This window comes from Stenella coeruleoalba, assembly GCF_951394435.1.
Source record: "Stenella coeruleoalba genome assembly, chromosome: 2".
Classification (NCBI taxonomy): domain Eukaryota; kingdom Metazoa; phylum Chordata; class Mammalia; order Artiodactyla; family Delphinidae; genus Stenella; species Stenella coeruleoalba.
In genome coordinates, this window is record NC_137147.1 from 140631227 (window position 1) to 140641910 (window position 10684).

Consider the following 10684-nt stretch of genomic DNA (forward strand, 5'->3'; position numbering starts at 1 on the left):
TGCTGTACTGGGTGACAAGGGCACAGAAATGAATGTGACCAGGGTCTGCCCTTGGTCCAGAGCTCAGTCCAGGAAAGGGGGAAGATATATAAACTGACAGGGGAGAACTTGGGTGACGAGAGTGATGGTGGCCACACAGACCGGTGCTGTGGAGCTGCACAGAAGGTGACAGAGCCACCGGTTCAGCAGAGGAGAGGGGGCGTGTGCCCGACACATGGTAGGGCACTTCCAGCAGAGGAAACAGCAAAGGCAAAGACCTGGAGGCCCCGGAGAACATGGCCCATCCTGGGATTAGCCAGTCTTCGACTCTGGCTAGAACAGCAAATGCTGATGAGAAACAAAGCTGCCGGGATTCTGAGTCTTGAGTGACATTTGAAGAGGGCTGGGGTTCATCCTTGCACCAACAAAAATGCTTTCAGCTGCAAGGAGCAGAAAACACTGATGCAACCAGCTTAGCAAATAAGAGATGTAAGTGCTCATGTGTCAAGGAGATGAGAGGAAGGGCATCCTGGGTTAGTTGACTCAGCAGCTCATCCACATCTTCAAGAACCCCATTAACACCTGCCTCTACTCTGCCATCTTCAGTGTGTCACACTATTCTCAGACTTGTCCCCTTATGGACCTAACGTGCCTGCCATAGTTCCAACATCACATGTAGACACCACAATGTCCAGAGATGGAAGAGGGGCCATTATATGTTCCATGGGTCTCTCTCTCTCTCCCTTTTACAATCAAGAATCTCCTTCCAGGGCTTCCCTGGTGGCGCAGTGGTTTAGAGTCTGCCTGCTGATGCAGGGGACACGGGTTCGTGCCCCGGTCCGGGAAGATCCCACATGCCGCGGAGCGGCTGGGCCTGTGAGCCACGGCCGCTGAGCCTGCGCTTCCGGAGCCTGTGCTCCGCAAGGGGAGAGGCCACAACAGTGAGAGGCCCGCGTACCGCAAAAAAAAAAAAAAAAAAAGAATCTCTTTCCAGAATTCCCCTAACTTCCCTCCACTTCTAACAGGACAGAAAGCATCCCATGCCTGTCCCTGAATCAATCTCTCGCAGGAGGAGTGGACCATCATAAGTGGCTGAGGCCAGTGGAGAGCCTTCCCTGGAGCAGGCCTCTCCTGAAGCTGCAGTTGTGGGATACGGGGACAGAGGAACAGTGGTTGCTCCGCCAGCAAGGGAGAAATGCCGGGGTGGATGTGGACGAGGCAGTGAGTGGTGTCTGCTAAAATCCTAAAAGCGCTGAGGAGGCATTAGTCACCTCTCTGTGCCTCAGTTTCCTCAACTATAAAATGGAAATAATGGTTCCTACCTCATAGGGTTACTTGTGAGGATAAAATCACATATCCCCTATAAAGCCCTTACAGCAGAGCCTGACACATATTCACCAGTCAGTAAATATCATTCCCTCATCATTGCTAAATTACCATTCTTTCTAATCAAAATTTGCATTCTCCAAGTTCAGTGAGGTCCCAGGATGGAAGCAAATCTAGTAGTGTGACAACTGGGAGGACTCTTCTTCCCTCTCTGGGCCTCAGTTTCCTCATCTCCAAGGCAAGATGACTGGGCCAAGTGACCTCTGCACCCTGACCATCTCTGGGGTCCATGATCCACTCCAGCCTGTTCATCAGGCCTGGAACGCACTGGGCTTTAGCCACCCTCCAAGCCTCGCTCAGGCTGTGTCCTCAGTTTGGAATGGACTCCCATCTTTGAGACCTTCCTCAAACGCTCCATCTCAGGAACCCTTCCCACCCTGTGCCCCTGAATTCAGTTGAGCTAAGCCTGCCTCACATTGTACTCCCACCTGCCAGGAGCTGGTGGCACCTGCTCCCTGAGGGTGGTAAGGTGACGTACCTCCAGGACTAAAGGGGAGCCCAAGTTTGAGGTCTGAGTCTCCCATGACCAGCAGGGGGTGGTGCACAGATTGTGCACAGGGGCTCAGACTGTGTTCCTTCTCCCTTACTAACACCATGAGTGAGCGGGGAAAGTTTATTGAGGTCTTACCTTGGGCCAGGGAGGGTTTAAATTACTTTTCATGGGGTGTCTTATTTCATGCTTGTAACATCTACCCATGAAGTAGTTACTATTATTGTCCTCACTCTACAGATGAAGAGATTAAATGACTGACCCAAGGTCACACAGCAGGTAAGTGATGGACCTAGGATGGTTCCCCACGTCTGTCAGGCTTCAGAGGCCCTGTTCCCTAAACAAACTTGGTCTCTTGGGAAACAGAACCAAATGCCCATCCCCCAGATATCATTCTTTTCAATTTGTTAAGGTGGGTTATGTGGCCCAGTATGTGGTCTATCTCGGTGAATGTTCCATGTAAACTTGAGAAGATTGTGTAGTCTGCTGTTGTCGGATGATGTATTCTATAAATTAGATCCGGTTGGTGCTGTTTAGTTCAACTACATCCTTACTGATCTTCTGCCTACTGGGTCTGTCCATGAATGATAGGGGGTGTCGAAGTCTCCAAATATAATAATGGTTTTGTCTGTTTCTCCTTGCAGTTCTATCAGTTTTTGGCCTCATGTACTTTGATGTTCTCTTGTTAGGTGCCTATACATTAAGGATTGTTATATCTTCTTGGAGAATTCATCCTTTTATTGTTATGTGTTGCTCCACTTTAACCCTGATCACTTTTCTTGTTTTGAAGTCTGCTTTGTCTGAAATTACAGCTTTCTCTGACTAGTGTTAGCATGGTCCATCTTTCCCTATCCCTTTACTTTTTTTTTTTTAATCCCTTTACTTTTCATCTGTTTATTTTTAAAGTGGGCTCCTTGTAGACAAAAGATAATTGAGTCCTGTTCTGTTATGCCTGATAGTCTCTGTTTTTTAACTGGTATATTTATACCATTCATATTTAAGGTAATTACTAATATAGTTGGATTAATATTTACCATGTTTATAATTGTTTTCTACTTGTTGCATTTGTTTCTTTTTTTTAATCTTCCCTTCCTCTCCTGCCTTATCTGGTTTTATATGATTCCATTTTCTCCCTGCTTTTAGCACATCAATTAAATTTCTTTAAAAATTTTTTTAGTTGTTGCCCTAGAGTTTACAATAAACATTTACAACTAATCTAAGTCCACTTTCAATAACTATATTGCTTCATGGTACCTTATAGCAGAGTATTCCCAATTTTTCTTCCCATCCCTTATAACATAGCTGGTATTCATGTCACCTATCCATATACTATAGTCACCCAATACTTATGTTGCCGGTTTTTTGCTATTATTTTTGCTATTTTTACTTTGAACAGTTGTCTATTAGATCAATTAAGAATAAGAAAAATAAAAGATTTTATTTTATCTTCATTACTCCTTCTCTGATATTCTTCCTTTGCTTATGTAGATCTCAGTTTCTGACCTACATAATTTTCCTTCTCTCTGAAGAACTTCTTATAATATACCTTGGAGGCCAGGCCCACTGGTAACAAATTCCCTCAGTTTTTGTTTGAGAAATTTTTACTTCTCTTTCACTTTTGAAGTATAATTTTCCTGGATACAGAATTCTAGGTTGATGGGGTTTTATTTTCTTTCAATACTTTAAAATCTTCACTTTATTCTCCTCTTGTTTGCATGGCTTCTGAAGAGAAGCCCGATATATCCCTCTGTGGGTAAAGTGTATTTTTCCTCTGGCTTCTTTCAGGATTTTCTCTTTGTCTTTGGTTTTCTGCAGGATTTCTCTGTCTTTGGTTTTTGAACAGGATATGCTTAGGTGTAGATATTTTTATATTTTTGCCTACTTGGTATTCTCTAAGCTTCCTAGATCTATAGTTTGGTGTCTGTCATTAATTTTGGAAAATTACCAACCATTATTACTTCAAATATTTCTTCTTCTTCTCTTTCTTCTCCTTCTGGTATTCCCATTATACATATGTTACACCTTTTGTAATTGTCCCACAGTTCTTTTTGGTTTTTTCCATTCTGTTTTCTCTTTGCATTTCAGTTCGGGAAGTTTCTAGTGACATATCTTCATGTTCAGTGATTCTTGCTTTGGCCATGTCCAGTCTACTGATGAGCCCATTAAAGACATTCTTTGGGCTTCCCTGGTGGCGCAGTGGTTGAGGGTCCGCCTGCTGGTGCAGGGGACGCAGGTTTGTGCCCCGGTCCGGGAGGATCCTGCATGCCGTGAAGCGGCTGGGCCCGTGGGCCGTGGCCACTGGGCCTGCGCGTCCGGAGCCTGTGCTCCGCGATGGGAGAGGCCACAACAGTGAGAGGCCCGCGTACCGCAAAAAAAAAAAAAAAAAAGACATTCTTCATTTTGGTACAATGTTTTTGATTTCTCACATTTCCTTTAGATCTTTTCTTAGAGTTTCCATCCCTTTATTTACATTCCCCATGTATTCTTGCATGCTATTTACTTTTTCTATTGGAATACTAACCAAAGTTATTTTAAATCCTCTATCTGTTTAATTCCATAAATCTTTGTGATCTCTGAGTCTGGTTCTAACACTTGCTTTGTCTCTTCAGACAGTTTTTCCTTGTCTTTTAGCATGCCATTTAATTTTCTGTTGAAAGCCAGACATGATATATCAGGTTATGGGTACTGAGGTAATGAGACTTTTAGTGTGAGGCTTTATGTTAATCTGGCTAGGAGTTGATCTGTGTTTAAGGTTTGCTGTAGCTGTAGGTATCAGAGGCTTCAGTTCCCTAGAATTTCCTTGTTTGTTTGTTTTTTCCTCCCCTGTTATCTTTGGGTTTCCCTAAGAACTCTTTCCTAGAAAGAGCCTGTGTCTGCAGCTCTTTCAGCTGTAATCCACTGTTATTATACTGAAGACCTGCTGTATTAGCAGTAAGATGTTGGGGAGGGAAAACATTCTATATTCTTATTATTAAATCTCAGATTTTTTAGTTGGTCTGAGTCCCTGGGCTGTGACCTTTAGAAGCATATCTTAGCCCTTATTTTTTTCTCCCCTTAAATGAGACAGTATGGCTGAAGAGGGCTGCAGTTGTTTAACTGCCCTTCCTCCAGGTCAGACAAGGCTCTGGTAAAGTAGTTTCTCAGAGGGATAGGCCTTTGTTATGGAAAAAGTTCTGGGCGTATTTCAAAGGTCTATTTCTCCTGCCCAAAAGAGAGGGGATTTTTCTCTGATCTTTACCATGTGAACCTGGTAGGGTTCCTGGGGGTAAAACTCCTGAATGTATGGTAGGCCTAAGACTGGGCCTCTATTTGTTTTTTTGTTTGTTTTTGTTTTGTCTTTAATATTTATTTATTTTTATTTCTGGCTGCGTCGAGTCTTAGTTGTGGTACACGGGCCCTTCACTGCGGTGCATGCGCTTCTCTCTAGTTGTGGTGCACAGGCTAAGTAGTTGCAGCGTATGGGCTCCAGAGCAAGTGGGCTCCGTAGTTGTGGCTCACATGCTCAGTAGTTGTCGTGTGCGGGCTTAGTTGCCCCGCAGCATATGGGATCTTAGTTCCCCGACCAGGGATCGAACCCACGTCCCCTGCATTGGAAGACGGATTCTTAACCACTGGACCACCAGGGAGGTCCCCCCTATTAGTTTTTAACTTTCAAGCTAGTCCACACTCAGCTTCCAGCAGTTCATCAAAATTACTGTTTAATAATAATTAAAAAATAAAGAAAAATAAAGGTAATAAAATTAAAAATAATAATAAAAAAATAAAGAGGGAGGGAGGAAACTTTGGGAGGTGATGGATATGTTTACGGCATAGATTGTGGTGATGTTTTCATGGATGTATATGTATATACAAACTCATCAAGTTGTATACATTAAATATGTACAGCTTTTTGTATGTCAATCATACCTCAAAAGAGCAGTTTTAAAAATTACCATTTAATGTAACCAACAAGGACTTAATCTCCAAAATATACAAACAGCTGATACAACTCAACAACAAAAAAACCAAACAACCCAATCAAAAAATTCGCAGAAGATCTAAATAGAGATTTCTCCAGAGAAGACATACAGATGGCCAACAAACTCATGAAAAGATGCTTGACATCACTAGTTATTAGAGAAATGCAAATCAAAACTACAAAGAGGTATCACCTCACACCGGTCAGAATGGCCATCTCAAAAAGTCTACAAACAATAAATGCTGGAGAGGCTGTGGAGAAAAGGGAAACCTCCTACACTGTTGGTGGGAATGTAAGTTGGTACAGCCTCTGTGGAGAACAGTATGGAGGTTCCTTAAAAAACTAAAAATAGAACTACCATATGACCCAGCAATCCCACTCCTAGGGATATATCTGGAGAAAGCCATAATTTGAAAGGGGGCATGCATGCTGATGTTCACTGCAGCCAGGACATGGAAGCAACCTAAATGTCCATCGGCAGAGGAAGGGATAAAGAAGATGTGGTACAATGGAATATTACTCAGCCATAAAAAAGAATGAAATAGGGACTTCCCTGGTGGCACAGTGGTTAAGAATCCGCCTGACAATGCAGGGGACACGGGTTCGAGCCCTGGTCTGGGAAGATCCCACATGCCGTGGAGCAACTAAGCCCGTGCGCCACAACTACTGAGCCTGTGCTCCAGAGCCCGCAAGCCACAACTACTGAGCCCGCGTGCCACAACTACTGAAGCCTGTGCGCCTAGAGCCCATGCTCCACAACAAGAGAAGCCACCGCAATGAGAAGCCCACGCGCCGCAACAAAGAGTAGCCCCCACTCGCCACAACTAGAGAAAAGCCCATGCGCAGCAACGAAGACCCAAGGCAGCCGTAAATAAATAAATTTAAAAAAAAAAAAGAATGAAATAATGCCATCTACAGCAACATGGATGGACCTAGAGATTACCACACTAAGTGAAGTAAGTCAAAGAAAAACAAATACCAGATAATATCACTTAATGCGGAATCTAAAATGTAACACAAATGAACTTATCTACAAAACACAAACAGACTCACAAACATGGGGAATAGACTTGTGGTTGCCAAGGGGGAGGGGTTTGGGAGGGGGTGGAGCAGAATGTTGGGGCTGGCAGACGCACACTATCCGTATAGAATGGATAAACAACCAGGTCTTACTGTGTAGCACAGGGAACTACAATATATTCAATATCCTGTGATAAACCATAGAAGAAAAGAATATTAAAAAGAGCATATGTATATATATGTATAACTGAATCACTTTGCTGTACAGCAGAACTTAACATTGTAAATCAACTGTATTTCAATAAAATTTTAAAAATTAAAAAAACTAAGAAAAAGAATATGAAAAAGAATATATATACATATATATGTATGGATATAACTGAATCACTTTGCTATATACCAGCAACTAACACGACACTGTAAATCAACTGTACTTCAATTAAAAATTTTTTTTAGTTAAAAAAATGACAATTTAAGTGTTCCTAACAGTTACTAGCTTTGGTAGCTTTTGCTGTCGGTAAGCTGATCTTGGCTGTGATTCTCTGTATCCACCTGCTTTTCCAGATTTCAGAGTGGCAGTCTGCCCTGGCACCTTAATTCTCTGATGGATCTAAAAGTTGTTGACTTCCAGTTTGTTCAGCTTTTTCTTGTTGTGAGGATGGGAGGGACAACTTCCAAGTGCTTCATACGTGGGCGCTGAAACCAGAAGTGCCCCCTCCTCGGGTCTTAACAGATTTGCCAAAAGCCTGCCTTCCAGTCATGGAACAGAAGGAAGGGCAGACTGTTTTGGGGGCAGTGGGGGGCAAAGCCTGGAGCAGCTAACCTCACTACAGGTCCACTCAGAAGACCCTCCCTGTTCCTTGCAAGAGCGAGGTAACACCAGGGGAAACTGAGGTTCTGGGGAAAGAGTCGTGAACCACATCCCCAGGACGCATCTGCCTCCTCATCCCTCTGCCAACTCTGACCTTCTGGATGCCCCTATCTCCTTGAGGGACCAGCTTGAGCTGTAGTGGAGGTGGAAGCATGGGGTCATGTGAAGTGGGTATGGGACTGAGGTCAGGCTGGCCAGGCAGACCCATCAAGCACTAGCTCTATCCTTCACTAAGTGTGACCTTGGGTTGGTCACTGCACTTCTGGGGCCTCAATCCCTTCTGTAAGCTAATAACCGTACCTCCCTGGTACAACTGTGGAGAGGAGGGAAATGCCTGACACTGAGCCTGGCATATCACAGGTATCATACAAACACATTTCCTTCTTCCCCCCCACAGGAGCCCCTGTCACCTTCAGAAGCCAATCCAGTAGCCCTGCCTTGGCACTGACACCTCACAGGTCAGCCCCACCTTTCCTCCATCCCATTCCAGCCCAAGAGCCAGCCAGAGGAGGGAAAGAAGGCAGGCTGAAAGCAAGTAGCTACTGTTCATGGAGTTACGTACCAGGCACTGTTCCTAGTACTTTATGTGTATTCACAGATTTAATCTGCACACACAAAATTGTATGATCTAGGAAATATTGTTACCCTATTTTACGGAAAAGGAAAATCAAGGCGCTGAGAAGTTTACAACAGTAATCCCAGTAAGTGGCGGAGCCTGGGTTTGAACCCGCAGTGCACATTCTAGGAAGAGAGGGGAAAGGAGTGAAGATCCTGGAACCTGAGAAGAGGGCTCCTCAGAGGGAGAGTCCCTCCCACTGTACTACTGATACCTTGGCTGTGGGTTTTAAGGGCTGGAGGCTCCCTCCAGGGTCCTCAGGGGATGCTTGTGCTAACACGGGGGCTGGAGCCCCACAGGAGCTGGGCTGAGGCTGGTGCAGATCCCAGATCCTGTTCTCCTGTCCCTCTGTGTGGCAGGAAGAGGCTGGGGCACATGCCTGTGTGCCCCACCCCGTGCTTCTTCAACCTGAATGTGCACACAGACCCAGAGGGATCTTATTAAAATGCAGATTTGGGTTCAGCAGGTCTGGGGCAGGATCCTAGATTCTGAATTTCTAACTGTCTCCTGGGGAAGTTAGATCCTGCTGTTCCAGAGACCACATCTGAAGAAATGAGATTCTATAGGACCCTGCATCTCAGGCCCATCTTCTTTCATCATTCTTATTTCTCACACTCCACCTGCCTGATTCCCCCTGTACTCCCAGCTCTGGAGTGAGAGTTCTCCCCACCGCCACCTCCTATGAGGCAGGGCAGCCTCTGAAGGGCATTTATGAAAAAGCTACCCAGGGAAAGGTCAGCCCCGTAAACTAGTTCATCAACATGGGCCAAACGTGAGTTGGGCCCAGCATCTCCCATCACCTCTGAGGTCCCAGAACACTGGCTTCTGGCTGAAAAGCAGCACTTATGTCACCTGTAAGATGGAGAGGTGATGACAGCCTGAGCTCACAGGGTTGATGTGGGGATTAAATGAGTTAGCACGTGGGAAGCGGTTAGCCTGGAATCTGGCGCACAGGCGGCACTCCTTAAGCATTACCTCTGAATTTTGTCAATAAATAACCAGCAAATGTGGGTTTGAAGTTGACTTACCGATAGTGAAGTGCAGCGGTCCTCAAGCTTGAGTGTGCATCAGAATCACCTGGAGGGCTTGTTCAACCACAGATCTCTGGACTCCACCCCCCAGAGTTTCTGATTTAGTAGGGCTGGGGGGTGGGGGCTGAGAGCCTGCATTTCTGACCAGTCCTCAGGTGATGCTGATCCAGGCGCCAATTTTGAGATCCTCTGATCTAGGGGAAACTCCTGCCCCTGCCCCATGACCGGAAGCCTAGAGGCCAGGCCAGAGCTGGCGGTGCCAGGGCAGGTCAGGCCGAGAGGTAGGAGCCCTCCCGGCAGCCTGGGCTCCGAGGACACCAGAGAGGGGCTCATCTGAGGCCCAAGGCCCCTGCGCAGGCCTCTCCTCCAGGCCCGTTCCCTCCTGCCTGGCCCAGCGCCCCGGCCCTCCGAAGGCCCCTCCGCCCGGCTCTGTTTGCATTCCTGGAGCCTGCGTCAGCCAGGGCAGCGGGCATGTCTATGCGGGCAGGCCTGGCACAGTCCTGACGGCTGGCCCCGCGCTCCAGGCCTCCTGGGCAGGCACTGCAGTGGCCACGCAGGACTCACTTAGCAGCCCCAGTGACTCACGCTTCCTCCCAGATTCCGGGAAATGCTTTCCTCCTGTTGCTGCTGCTGCCTTTTTCTTGCTTAATGAGAAGTTCTCTGCACACTTCCATGGCAACCTCAGGATGGGGAGGCAGGGGGAGAAGGTGGATAAATCCATTCCCAAGAGGGGCCCCAAGAATCCCCATCTCTCTCTCTCTCTCACACACACACACACTCTTGCCGGCCCTGGCCTGAGCCCCCAACCCACCATGGAGCTTTGGTCCAGGAGGGCCAGCCCCAGAAATGCTTGCTTTTATTAAAAAGGAATGGCCTCACAAAGGCACGACTGTAGGAAAGGTTGTAATTTGCCCAAATAAAACTTAATTTGATCCATGAAATAGCTGTGGTTTATTGTGTAATAGATGTGCTATGTGTTTCAATTTAATAGAAGCCAATATAATAAGGGGCCAGCTGGGGCCTCCAGAGGCCAGCCTCTTTCCCACCACGCACAGTAGGGCCACACAGCCCGCCCTGATGGCGGGACCTTCCGCCGAGAGAGGATGGAGAAGGGCTGGCCACAGACTCCTGGCCCAGACCACAGAGGCCTGTGGGAGAGACAGCCCAGGGACAGACGAGTAAGAGTGCTTGAAGACCAAAAAAAAAAAAAAAAAGGGAAAGAAATAAAAACCACCCTTTTCCCAAAGCAAGGCTGCGAGTGTGTGAGTCTGAGGAGGGGTTGTGAAGGCTGAGTTACTTTCCTGTCCCCTGCTGGAGTGGCAGGGCCCCACCA